This window comes from Protopterus annectens, chromosome 6.part0, assembly GCF_019279795.1.
Source record: "Protopterus annectens isolate FY-2018-M chromosome 6.part0, PAN1.0, whole genome shotgun sequence".
Taxonomy (NCBI): Eukaryota; Metazoa; Chordata; order Ceratodontiformes; family Protopteridae; genus Protopterus; species Protopterus annectens.
This window is the reverse complement of record NC_056737.1, coordinates 1,975,625,567-1,975,640,494: the sequence shown is the minus strand read 5'-3', so window position 1 is coordinate 1,975,640,494 and position 14,928 is coordinate 1,975,625,567. Positions and strand designations below refer to the sequence as shown.

General features: G+C 37.0%; 1 protein-coding gene and 1 pseudogene across 2 annotated transcripts in view; both read right to left on the bottom strand.

Annotated features, from left to right (window-relative positions):
- ZNF385B (zinc finger protein 385B) overlaps positions 1-14,928 on the bottom strand; it is a 1,204,911-nt gene that overhangs the window by 564,178 nt on the left and 625,805 nt on the right. The gene's annotated exons all lie outside the window — the stretch shown is intronic.
- On the bottom strand, positions 2,455-2,595 carry LOC122805092 (annotated as a pseudogene).

Genomic DNA, 14,928 nt, shown 5'->3' with positions numbered 1-14,928 from the left:
TTCTTACAATAGCCCCAGTATTAGGTAGGAGTAATAGGGTCTGAGCTGAAGCTTCAGTCAAAGTCATGGACATCCAAACTGTGGAATAATACCAGCGGCAAAATCAAAAACAATTGAAATGTATGAACTCCATAAACCCCCCCCCCCTCCCTTTTTTTTCTTCTTTTCTTTCTCCCTATCCCTCCTGCAAACCAAAAAAATGAAAGAATAAAGGGTTGTGCCTTGGCATGAATGTTCTGAAGGGTATTACGTCCAACATAACCCCACGTTTGTTACAGGTACAGTAAGCAGTCCCAGCGCCATTCCATTGAACCCCTTGGAGCAAGAAATCTAGACAAAGCCATACACTAAAGTGAAACAAATAGCCCAAAAGGAGGTTGTAGGTATTACTCCTATAACCTAAAATGTTTAATTTTGTGTTAGCATGCCTATCCTGACAGGTGTGTAATCTGGAAACCCCGTGTCCGTCACTATTTCTAACTATAATTGTAATGCTTTGCCACAAATTTACCAGAAAACCACCCTTTTATGAAAACGGCCCAAGAATAAGGCAAAATTCATTTGTTCTGAGGCATTCTGTACAGGGAAGAGGTAACTTTTTTTCTTTTTTTTTTTCTTCTTCCTTTTTAACTCTTGGGCTCAAAGCCCGTAAAATGGTAGCAGCAACATTTCCTTCCCCTGACTGTTAGACATATCAATTTATTTCTCAGTTAACAATTCAGGATGTATGAAGTAGCAGCTGGCATGCTCCCAGCAATCACTGCGCATGCCCATCAGTCATACCATAACGTCAATCCTCAGCCAGTGAAAATGAGTCAGCAGTTCTAAGCCAAATCCATAACAGGAAAGACAACCAAGGCAAGCATGCCACAGTGAACCAGGGCCATGAGCGGTGAACTGACAAAGCACAAGCAGAGAAGGTACACACTACATCTGAAACCCGATCCTTGCAACTGAAAGCCAATACAACCAGCCAAACCACCAAAGAACGAACATACCAAATCCAACCCCGTTCAGCAGCAAACATCCATGCCTAGAGAAACCCCCACAAGTACACAAGCGAACCACCTGATAAACTGCAAACTAACCACTGTGCAAAACTCACCCTGGGCCATAGCTGTCAACCTCCTGTCCCCAAAATGAGGAACATTAGCCCTCATAATGTGTGACAAATGGGCAAAACGTGGAACACTTACTACTGGCTTACTAACAGCTTCAACTAGGAAGGGCATATGATGGCTAAAATAGGTTGGTTTTATGTATAAAAAAGATATTCTAATGAATTAATATGATTCCCATCTATTTAGCCATGGCTAGCAGTTAAACAATTTCCAACAATGAATGTGTGACAGACCCTTTCAATGTGGAACCTTGAGGAACATGCACTTTTTAAGACCCCAAATGAGGTACGTTCCTCGTAATGAGGTACACTTGAGAGCTATGCCCTGGGCCTATACATATGCAACACTAGGGTAACTGCTCAACCTTTCAGAAACATACATACCTGCTCAACAGCCTGCCACCTCTGAAAAATCGCAGATGGGAAACGAAAAAGAAGCAAAGTAATCACTGGTCTCGATCATTGTGGAGTGATGTTTTATTGTCTCCACTTGACATACAGATAACTCCATTAAGGTAACTAGACTTGTGAGCCACCTCAAACCCAACTAATTTCACCCTGTGAAAGCAAACCCTGTACGCTGGGGCTGCAAGGCAACACGTTAACTATTATGCCCTCATCACATCCATATTACAGCTAGATCAAAGTCGTACCTGTATTCAGAAGCAGAGTAGCTAAGTTCATTCTATATTTAAGTTTGTTTTATATATATATATATATATATATATATATATATATATATATATATATATTTTTTTTTTTTTTTAATCTGAACTGGTTGCCTTGGCTCCATTTCACTGCTGTACCTCGCTGTCACACCTATGTCGCGCAAAACATGTACATTACCTCACCGAACCACACCAGCAGCAGCTTTGCTGGTCACTGCTATACCTGCACCGATCACAAGATGGGAAATAACAGAGCCAACTGCAGGCAAACCAATGAAACTAAATGACCTGGGCAATTATACACTACGTTGACCACAAGAATGAGTGTATCTGCGAGAGTGTGTATGTGTGTGTGTGTGTGTGTGTGTGTGTGTGTGTGTGTGTGTGAACCCTGGCTCCAATAAATGGTTGCTGTCTTTTTTTTTTTTTTTTTTTTTTTTTTTTAAACATAATTGCTACACTTCAACAGCAGAGGTGCAGCCCCACAAAACATATGGAACACCTCCAAGCCAAGAAACGATGACAGGGCTCCACCAGCATCAAAGCAGTGCAACACTTGCTAACTTCGACCTCCAATGGCAAGGAGCAGGGGAACTAGTATAGCCAAACTGCCACTAACACACTGGGAGATCATCCCAACCGACTGACAAAACCAGCCACTCACTCATGGCCACTCGTCACAACTTCCCAGCAAGAAATCCAGACAAAGCAGGAAATAACTCTCAAAGGCTATGGATTCGTTTTCAATTAGCAATAATCACGCCTCGGATAACCTCATTGGCTATGATACTGCCACTGCACAAAGCTAAGGCTACAGTTGAAAGGTATGACCAGAGTACAATCCCCACAACTCCCTCCAAAGAGGAACTGCTGCCAACACCAGAATACCCAAGGCCCACACATCGTGCCCAACGTAGACATGAAAGAATGGTGTTAAACCACTCTGATTCTATAAGAAGCCCCTGGCATGAAAACAACAGCACCCTACACCTGTACCCAACCAACACACAATCCTGATTGCAGCTACCATTTATGAAATAGATAAAAACAAAACAAAAAAACAATATAGCCGTCTCCACCAGACCAACCACATCTAACCCCAGACCTACCCGCATCCAGAAATACTCACAGGTCGTCAAGTTCATTCCAAAATATGATTCCTTCCTCAGTTACACTTCCTTAACCCCTTAAGCCCCTCCCTACCCTTACCTCATTTCCTAATCATCCCTCCTTCCTATTTAACCCTTTCATCCCTCCTCTCTCTTAATACCTGCTACTATACTTAACTGACCCCTCCCTTGAAGATGTCCTGGACAAACTGGTCTGTTACCAAACCTCAGTTGTTCCTACATAAAGCTTAATGTTACTTTTAATATACTTCTCATCATATCATGCTTACCTTTGGAAGAAATGGAGAAGAAGAAGAAGAAGATCAGAACATATTTCCGAAGCATTTCTGCTATTTAAACATAGTTTCTAAACAAGGTGTTAATTCATACTTTGCTTATCAAGTTTCTGACTGTACTGTTGTGGTGAATAAAAAGGTCTATAACAGTTTACATTTCACCATCTGGAATAGACTTGTAAAATCCATGTATTTTAATGATTTTTCTATACTAAACTCTACAGTATACTTTAAAAACGTTCAAAGTAATAAACATGTACATTCAAGCAGGATAACATTGTTTTCCCAGTTATGCAACATTTTTTGCTCACACCAAATAGGTCTTGGGTTTTGAGACTAGACTTGTAAATTTTCCATGACAAAACCTATTAAAATGTACAATCATATGATCACGGATTGATGGTACAAGCACTTTAAACTAAAATGATTCAGAGGAAGTTCTGCAAAACTTTTAGAACAAAAGTTCTCACTGTTAACTTAGCCATTGCTTGTGTACTAAATACCTTTGCTACTGTATTGTTTTACATAAATGTGCTTATATGGTCATTTTATTGTCAGGTTATTGCACATTTTTTGAGTTTATTGCTAGTGCAATTAGTCTTTTTAGTTTCGTTTTTTTTAATCATTATATCTGTAATATTTTGTGACAGCTTTTTCTAACAGTCAATAGACATCAGAATGATGAAATAACAAGAAAACTAGAAACAGTATCAAGCAATAAGCAACACAAAAATAAATAAAATAAATTATCAAGGTACATTCACTAAGTAAATTAACAATGTGCTAAATTCTGTAGTATCAATACAATAACTATCCAAGAACAGTGTGAAGTGAAACCGCACAAGTGCTAATCGTACATACTGAAGATCAATTCACCTAAATATGTTTGATGATGGCCTTCTAAAATAAAAACAATGTGTGATGAAGTTTCTTCTAAGGTAAAAGCACAAAATATGCAAACTTTCTGTGTTATTAGAATTGTTTTTATTACAGTAGCTTTTATTTTATACTATTTCTTTTCCAAAGCTTCCCTTGCATTACAGAGTTTTTGTTTTAAGTTTGATGATGACATTCTTTCAGTCACAGCCCCACCAATCAGTTTGAATTTATTACACCTTTAAAAGGTTACTCCACTATATCTGCAGCCTAACAAATGATTGTGATGAAGCTCATAACTGTTTTCTGTCCTTAAGCCTAGGACTTTGCGAAAACTATGAGGATTAATTCAAATATCTGTTTCTGACAACATCTACCACATTAATAAGCTGATTTCATCCTTCTCTTTGACAACATACTTTTTACATACAGTTTTATCATTATTTTGAAGGTCAGGCTGTTAGACTGCCTCTGAATTACAGTGCATTGCTGAACTGGTCTGGTTAGGATAACAAAAAAAATAGATAGGGTCAGTGGTACAACAGATAGTGCAATCACCTTTGCTGTAGAAGGCTGTGGGTTCTATTCCTACATCATGTAGATAGATTGCTGACCCTGCAGTGCAGCACAAGGGGGTGCTGTCCTCTGGAGTATGTAATCTTTTGGATACCATATTAAACCAAGGACCCACCTGCTTGAGTTTGTGGTAGCTTAGGTAGATGCGATATTGAAAAGAGTAGGGGTAGTTCCCTGATGGCTGGGCCAAATTGCAGTAGCAGCATAAATACCCCCTTGGGTCTCCCCTGAAAAGAGGCTATTAGCCTGTTGGGACTAACCCGGTCAACAAAGAATTAATAAAATAAAGATGAAAAGAAAATGGCCATAGAAAGGGAGACTTTTTGGCTTGGTACCTGCTTTATTGCTTGTCACTGTTATCTATCTATTAAGCTGCAACTAGACTGGGTTATGCATTGTTTTTAAAAATAAGTTAAATGTTTTTTGCACCTGCATCATCTGTATATGACAGAAGCCTTAACATTTGTATGCTTTCACTTGAAGTTAATTACATGTATTGTGTATTTTAGCTTACAGTTATTAATGTAATACTTTTTTTTTTCATGGAGACGCCATGATTCATGTAATATTTCTTATATGTGTGAATATTTGTTTGAAGCCTCAGAAGACACTGCTGCTATTCTGACACCTATATTAAATTGATTAATCAATTATTTTCTGTTGTAATAATTTCCAGTACTGGGAAGGGTGCCTGTCTGTTTTCAATAGAACTATAAGAGCAATGAACTGAAACATATAAAAATAAAATAAAAAATAACCCCCAAAATGCTGCTTTCACAATGACTACATAACTGTCATAGGTAAGTAGGTACTAGGCTATTGGCCCTAGGGCATATATAAGCCTAGCCAAATGGTACCCTGGCTTTCACCACCCAAGAACATTATTTTCCTGTGCCCCTGTCGAGCAGAGCCACAGAAGTAATCCCCGGAGTGAATTTCCTATCTCCCATCCAATCATCAAGATTTTTCTTGAAGAGTGCTAATGAGGAGCGTTGTTTGATATAGATAGCTAGTTTGTTCTAGAGTATGGGAAGTCTCTGGGACAGGAATCTATCCCTCCAGCATGTTCTGTTTATTGTGGTGACAAGGTTTAGGTCCCTAGAGCGTGTAGCTCAGAGGGATTGGGATTTCTTTAAGTGGAGCATGTCCAACAGCTCTGGGTTTGACATAGCTTTGTATGTTAGGCAGAGATCGCCTCTGAGAAGGCGATATGCAACGGAGTAAAGCTGGAGTTTTTTGAGACGGTCTGCATAGGGCATCTGCTTGAGGCCGGTAATCCTCTTTGTGAGGTATTTTTGCGGCCTTCCCAGTTGTTGTAGATGTCTTGTGAGGTACATACCAAAAGGGGCGTTGTACTCTATTATAGGTCTAATGAGTGATGAGTAGAGGGGGAACAATGACCTCTTTTTTCCTGGATGATAAACCTTTTGTGATGAGGCGTGCCACATTGAAGGACTTCCTGACTACTGTGGCAATGTGATTACCAAAGGAGAGACTACTGCCCACCTATGTCCCAAGGTCTCATCACACTTTCGGTGTTAAGTAGACTACAGCCTATGTGGTAGTTCATGGGTACAGAGTTTTTACCAAAAGGGATGACAATGCACTTTTTGGCATTGGGCTTGAGGCCATGGCTCTGACACCAGGCATATGTCTCAGTGATGCCTGGTGTCCAGAAGACAATAAAGATGTGCTGTGGGGAATGTATCAAATGTGCTACTTTCTATGAAATACCAACATGTATTGTAAGAGACACATTTGCTTTGAATTACGACTTGTACACAGCAAAATGTGGTTACTGTAGCACTCAATTTAATTTAATTATATACAGATTTGATTTTTTCTGATTAATTAATTTTAAGTATAATTACAAGTGCAGCCAAGAACTGAACTGTTTTTATTTTATTATTTTTATTTTATTTAGTTTTTTCCCCGCATGTAATGAGCCCTAGTTAAGTTGGTACAATAGTGGCTAATAAATGTCTCTGTGCCTGCAAATACCTAGTGAGGAAAGGCACCAGTGTCATGAGTCTTCAGTGATGCCTCTCTTCAGCACTTGGTGGAATTGGTTCATGCAGCTTGACTGCCTAGTTTGCTTTACATTGGGCATCACTACAGAGTTATTGTAAGTAAAATAGTCTACACGGTGTTAAAAATGGCATTGGGCTGTTCCCTGCATTTATTATGGGTTATACCTTACTTAGGTTCTACTTCTAAGGCATCTGAGACTGCAATATTTTATTAAGAAAATAAGTCAAGCAAAGGACGAAAAATTGTTGCAATTCATTTTTGATTTTAATGAGAAACAAGCAAGTCAACAAAGTGGAAATATTTTAATTAGGATAAATTAACTTTAAAGACTGCAATCCTGCTTTATTTATTTACTTATTTTTTCAGCATACACACACACACACAAAATGCATTTAGGGACATAAGAATAATACTAGAAAAGTGATCAAGGGGACCTTAACATACCTCACCATCTACTCTTTTAAGAAGTCACCCTGGAAAGTTTTTGCTACCCTTTGCAAGAACTTAATGGTTCTCATCTTCCAACTAGAGAAAGGCTGCACATGAAACCTTGGTATAAATTTGTGTCTACCCATCCATCCATAAGTTTTATCTTTTGTGGTAGCTTATTATGTGGGATGGGAATAATTTGACTTGTGTTTCCCTCCACTGAATCTTGTTTATTTGTTGATACAGATTTAGGTCCTTAGTGCAGGTGTTTGCAGAGCCACATTAATTCCTCACTTTTAATGCTGTTTAATAAAGATTGCTAACTATTTCTGTGTTTGCCAGCTTTTTGCATATTACTTTTGAAGGTTAGGGCATTTCCAAGACATTTCAGTGGTGGTAACAGGCACATACAAAGGCACTGTATTTTTATGAGGGTTTTGTATGAAAATATAGGAATTTTAACTAATTAGTTTGATAGTATTTAATAAGAAGACATTACATGTTTGAAAAAGATGATAACATTGTTATTTGGGATTCTAAGAACAGTAGAAAGCCATCTGCTTATTGTAACTGTGAAAACATGTTATTAGCATTTGCTTGAGTGATCTTAATGATCTGCCCACTACAGACTAAAACAGTTCATCAGTCCTCTGTCTGTGTGGGGGTTTTGCCTGGTAAATGACACACAGACTACTTACATGTGCATATATTAGAAAAAGGACCTCAGCAAGGTATGACTTTTACATTAGTCATAGGTTAAATACTGTCTTTTATTTTTAACTGTTACATTATTTGCTCTCTGACAAATAGTTTAAAAGAAGCACAGAATACATTAGTAATGCAACCTGTGAAGCGCAGCTCAGAATAGTAAGGTGTGGTTTGTTCATATGATCCCTTAAGATCCCCTGTATCATCAGTGTGATGCTCGCAGACGTCATACAAAATATTTTGGTTATTAAAGTTATAACTGGGAAGGGCCCTATCTTTATAACAGAGATGCTGGGAAGACACAGCTTAAAAAATTTGGTGACTATTTTCTGTACTATAGCCTCTGCCAATTTTTGCAAAATTAATCAATAAACAAGTAATACTTGACAGCTATACTGCATACAACATCTTAATGTACATTATTGTATATATATTTAATGTTTCTTCTTTTATTTTGTGATTATCCCAAAGTAACTCGTACTAACACTGTTTGACTTTAGCATTTTATGGAAAACTGTATGACCAAACAATGACAATGATAGTTTAGAAAAATAAATAAATGAACAGGAAGACAGGAAACCATGGTAAGTTATTTCTTCTATAATGGAAATGCTGCTTTGATCTTCATGCCTTGGGAGATTGTGTCACAGGTGGACTACTTATTGTTCAAACTGTTGCGGTGTTTGCGTGTGTGTGTGTGTGTGTGTGTGTGTGTGTGTGTGTGTGTGTGTGTGTGTGTGTGTGTGTGTGTGTGTGTGTGTGTGTGTGTGTGTGTGTGTGTGTGTGTGTGTGTGTGTGTGTGTGTTTTATGTGTGTGTGTGTGGGGGGGGGGGTACATTCATTGACTGTTATAGCCCTACACTTGCCTTCTCAGCCATCTGTGGAATCAATAATTCATACTGAGTCAGGTGTTCAGCAAATAGAATTAATAATATAGATGCAGAAGAATCTATGTTGGAATTGATATTCTTTTGCTAGAGAACATCATAAGGCACAGGGTCTTATCAACATGATAGATAATGGCACAAAAATGAATATGCTTCTCTTTTCTTTTTATGATAATGTAATATTACTTAAAGCCAGTGTATATTATGTGATGTGCTTACTTAGTTGTTATAGTTACTGCATAGTCCAGTTTTATTAAGGTCGCGCATGAAGCTTTACTCCACTGAGCTACAAATTCCTGGTTACTCGCCAGTATGCATATTATCTATCCTTGAAATGCTGCCTATACATGAATGTAAAAAGTGATAAAACACCATATGACAGAATTTGTCTTTCTTACAGTTTGTTTTACTAATGTTTCTGTTTACTGCTGATTCTATGTCAGAAAAGAGTGTTCTTTGTGTTTTGCTAAATAGTCAAGTTTGCTATGTGACTGAAAAATGGTTCATTTATCAGGACTCACCTAAAAAAGTGAAAACTTTTCTCCAGTAGGATTACTGCTATGAAAATGCATACAAACAGACAGTGCAGTGACGGAGCGGTTAGCATTGTCACCTCACAGCAAGAGGTTCTCTAGTTCGCTCCTCAGCTGGGTGCCTTTTGTGCAGCATTTGCAGGTCCTCCCTGCATTCATGTGGGTTTCCTCTGGGTGCTCCTGTTTCCTCCCACGTTACAAAGACATGCGTCTGGAGTATTTCGCCACAGGCCTCCACAGAAAATTGGCTAGTTCCAAGTTGGACTTTCCCAGTTAGCAAATGTTAAATAAATAAATAAATCAATAAAAATAATTAAGTTATTCTAAAGCATTACAGTCATGTAAGTTCATAACATAATGTCTGTAGTATGCAGAAATTCTCAAACATGGGCACTCCTTTTAATCACTTCCTGTTAGGTATACCTGTGTAATATACAGAGATGCATTTAAGGCATTTTTAATTGTTGTTGTTAACCAGGTAAATCCAATATTCAGAAATTAAATACTGATTTTTAGGACAAACTACGAGCAATATGTGGTGAGATGACAGAACCACTGTATGAAGCATGACAAAACTTCATGGTTCTAATTCTCTTCTAAACTGCCAGACTTTTGGAATGCACTATATATATATATATATATATATATATATATATATATATATATATATATGAAATATTTCTGTAGAATCGTATGCAACTAGATAAACTATAAAATAAAAGAAAAGCAATGAAGGTATGAAGTTTAATCATTGCTTCACTTTTTTGTATGTATATCATTTAGTAACATTTTAAACAAAGCTTATCAGAATTCTGAATGATTATGCAAGTAAGTAAAAAGAACTTAACTGAGCTACATTAATTGAAAAATGAAATCAGCTTAATTGCAGGACTAAATGAAAGCTTTCATCTTGACTCATATATAGAACCAGATGTATTTCCAGAGGTGCCAGATGGTATATCTAGCATAATGTTGAATGCCCTAGGAAAATGCTGAAAATCCCAGAAATACAAAGCAATTATCTATGATGCTATCTGGTTGTCCTTCAGGTAAGATGTTAAACTGACATCTCTTCTGATGATGATGCTGTTGTAGGTGCCAAACTAAAAGTAAAATAGCCAAAGGTATAATTCAGAAAAAGAAAAAGAATTTGGTTGTGTATTAATAAGATTTTATATTCATTTTGATGTTGGGGGACTGACACACATGCCACTAGAAGCATTGGCTCCACAGTGAATGCACTCTGTGCAAATGTCTTTTTCTGTGAAATGAACTGCATTCACAAGGGAAATGCAAGTGTTTCGGGGCACATCCCCAGTCCCTCATAAAGAGAGCTACAGTCTGTACACCCCTGCTCAAAAAATAGCTCTGGTGTCAATTCCCCAGGGAGTGAGAAAGAAGAAAGCCTTTCTTGGCAGTGACAGCAGAATAACACCATAGAAAATAGAAGGCTATTTGACTAGAGGCCATGCATACCTTGCCAGTAGCAACCCTCAGGCTCTACCAGCCTTTTTCAAGCAGGACAAGGCCAATAAGTCCCAGAGTGTATTTTGGAGCACCAATCCAATTGTTTAAAGACTGGCATGGAGTCACATTGCTTGACATGCAAGAGAAGTCTATTCCAGAGCAGGGGAAGGTGCTGGGTAATGAACCTCTCTCTCCATTTATTTTTTTATTACCTGATATGAATTACACTATCTTGTTCTAGTGAGGGCTACACACAGTTTGTACAACAGGTCAATGTTGTTTTGACCAGATGAACCAGTCCCTAACAAAAGTACTGCATCAACTACAAGTAGGGTAGTGTGAATACTATTCTGTCTGTAAGATGGCCCTCTGCCATGGCTGACTGCCATCTGGATATGCTGCTCAGTGGAATTTCCATTCTTGCACCTAATTTTAGCAATCATTCTGTCAGTGTATACTTTATTAAATACTTGATTATAACAATTCCCCAAAAGAATGCTTTCCTATTCATACTTTCAGAGAAGCAGTTACTTATGATGTTTTCGCATTTAGTGCTAGTGGAGGTTTTTTTTTCCTTCCATACAAAGACTGCAGAAAAATCTTCAGATGTTTACATGCTTGCATTTTCCTGGTAAATGTTAACATTCTTCAGTGATAGAACACATAAGTCATTATAAATTTCCTTCACAGTTCTATGCTATTTAATATTTTCAACATTTGTTCATACCTTCAAGTCAGTGAACCAGTGTATACTATTTTTCATGTTTGATAATTCCTGTCATGCTATCGGATTACAATTTTACTTTGAGAAACAAGTCAGGATATGCACACACTTTACAATAGTTTATTTCTAATTTTGTAAACTCATGCAAAGATAAAGTATGTACATTTTACACAGATCTAATAAAAAGTCTGTTTGTAAATGTATAATAAAGACTAATTAACTAATTAATTATTTAAAAGGCAATATTGATGAGATTAGAAAGAAGTCAGGATATGCACACGCTTTACAATATTTATTTCTGTACGTGTGGTAGAGATGTGGGAAGAGTTAATGGTTCTGCTTCTGTGGCAGCACAGTGGATTTCTTTTGCTACTAGTAAACCTCTGTAAGTTCAATGTAGTGAGCTTTCTGTTGGCACTTTATAGACAGTATAGCTGACTCTAAGCTGTGCTACTGCTCCTCTTTGCATTGTGGAGCTCATTTCAAATGTGCTGCATTCCAGCCGCCTGCTGAGTATGTAGCAACATATCGCTTCTATAGCCCTAGTACACCATTGCTTTTGATTCATGCTTTTCTTGCATTTCTCTGTGCAGTGTCCCTATGCATTATGTATATTTGTAAGATGTATGTGACTCTTAAACAAGATGTTCTGTTGTGAACATCTGCACAGCACCTCATTCATACAGATGAGTGTGAATAAAAAGTGAGTTGTAAACCAGAATACACAGACACAAACAATTAGATAATTTGAAAATAGCTACTCGAACAAAATGTGTGTGCATGTCCTAACTATTTCCCCAGGACGTTTATTCAAGGGTGAACAAGTGATAGGTAAGATTTACAGGCAAAAGCATATTCTGCAATGGCATCAGATATGAATATGCCCTCCACCCAAATATGTTAGTAGACTTTAATTTAAAACTGTATGCATAACAGTGTGTGCATTATTCTCACTCTAAAATATTATGTATACCTTCTTAAATGGCCAGAGAAGAGAAAAAATCAGAGCAAAGACGTTATTCACATTTAGCCTCTAACATGGAATATCATTTTCCTCTGGATGTTCTACTGCTCATTGAAAAACTGGTTTCTTCTTAGTCCAGTTTTGTAAACTCAGTTGGATTATGACTGAAATGTCTCAGACAAACATGCCATAATAATCTGTGCAAACAATGATAATAATGGAAATGTAGAATTGTTATCACTGTCATTATTTATGTTATTTTTGATAAAATGGACTGCTTCAATGAACAAATATAATTGTAAATTAAAGACATGCACAGCCAGGCACACATGAACCCATATATATATATATATATATATATATATATATATATATATATATATATATAGATATATATAGATATATACACACACACATATATATATATATATATATATATATATATATAGATATATATAGATATAGATATATATATATACATATATCTATATATACACATACAGATGTACACACACACACACACACACACACACACACACACACACACACACACACACACACACACACACACACACACACATATCTAAACTATGTAGAAGTGTATCATTTTCTAATTTGTATTTCATTTTAATATTGTAATTGTTCTTTAACTAATATCTCTAAATATTGATTCAATGCCAATTAAACCTTGTACATGCTGAGATATTTATTATGCAGACAGGATATTCAAGTTTCTGATTCGGTCCATTATGATATTTACTTTTTCAAAGCAGACTAAGGAAGGAATGTTCTCCGGATAACAACATCAGTAGGAACCAAATAAAATGGTACCCTTTTACAACTAAAGAACCATAATTCTGATTGCTGCAGCTTCAATATCTTAACTGTGATATCAAAATAAATACAATAAATCTCAAAAAGTGATGTAGTGCATTTGAACCCCAGCATGTAAAACTGTCACCCAACAGCCCTCTTCCTTATATATCCTTACTGCATGATTATTCTACCTCAGAGTAGAGAGGAATACTACTGGATGCCTTAATCTTAGACTTAGTATATACCCTCCCTCCCGCAGATGCCATAACCTTGGACTTGGTATATATTCCCCATTCCCATATACCATAATCTTAGATTTAGTATATTCCCTATTCACAGATACCATAATCTCAGTCTAAGATATACTTCCCATCCCCATTCCCCATAATCCTAGATTTAGTATATACTTCTTAACTCCATATATATATATATATATATATATATATATATATATATATATATATATATATACATATATGTATACATACACACACTCCCCATCCGTAAATACCATTAAATATCATACTCTTAGATTTGGTATGTACTCACTATTCCCTGATAATATCACAGTCTTGGACATAGTATGTACTCATCTCCAGATACCATTGTCTTGGACTCGGTATATATTTAATGTCCCCATATACCTTAATATTAGACTTAGTATAGTCCCTATACACAGATACCATAATCTTGGACTAAGTCTTATGTGGAAAAGACTGAAAGCTCTGTCACTGTATTCTGTCTCCTACAGGTTGTTAAGTGGCTACACATTCATAAATCAAACTGCAGGGGGGCCACTGGCACCAAGGAACTTAACCAAGCCTCTGACATGAACAGGTCATGCTGGAGAGATAAGTACATCTCCCAGAGACTGCCACTTCTCTGGAACATGCTTCCTGTTTCAAGTGAAACTGAGCCCCCCCAACCCTCTTCAAACGCACCCTAGATCAATGGATGGGTGACTGCAAATTCACTCCTGGGGTGACACCCATATCGCTCCTGGACACAACAAGTCAGTATTAACTACCATAGACCCTTACCTCTGCGCACTTTACTCACCTAACCACACAAAATTGGGGCAACTCAGGATAAATACAGGTAGCCTTATACAGGCTCTATGGTTGTTAGCCTAGTAACCTCCTATGAACCTATAAGTACAAACTCTCCATCTCCATATGCCATAATCCTAAATTTAGTATATACTCCCATCCCTAGATATAGCAATTATTCTGGATTTAGTATATACTCCAGATAATGGGCACTGGGCAGACAGGTTGAATTATGACTGATGTTTTATTGTAAAACTGCATTTAGATCAATAGACCAGTTTAAAGTGGCATAAGGTGCTGAAATGTCCTGGATGAGTTGTTCTTATTACCTATTTGCATTCCAAGGGGACACTTTATGTATGTATGTATGTATATAAGGATACTGACATTTTGAGATACTGGACCCCAAAGATATATGTACAGCAAACTTGTTTTCATAAGGTAGACTGGTAGTCAACTTCAAATGACTGAAATCTCATTGACAGTTTAGACTGCTAACTCAGTTGTTAATACAAAAAGGTATTAGAGTGCTGCAGACTGACAAACAGCAATATTCCTGGATGAAGTGATAAATACAACTAAAATCAATTAAAACTACTCCTTTACAGGCGCAATGCAATTGAAGATTTTATTTTGTTGAGTACTTTAGCCACACAGTAAATAGACTTCATCAGA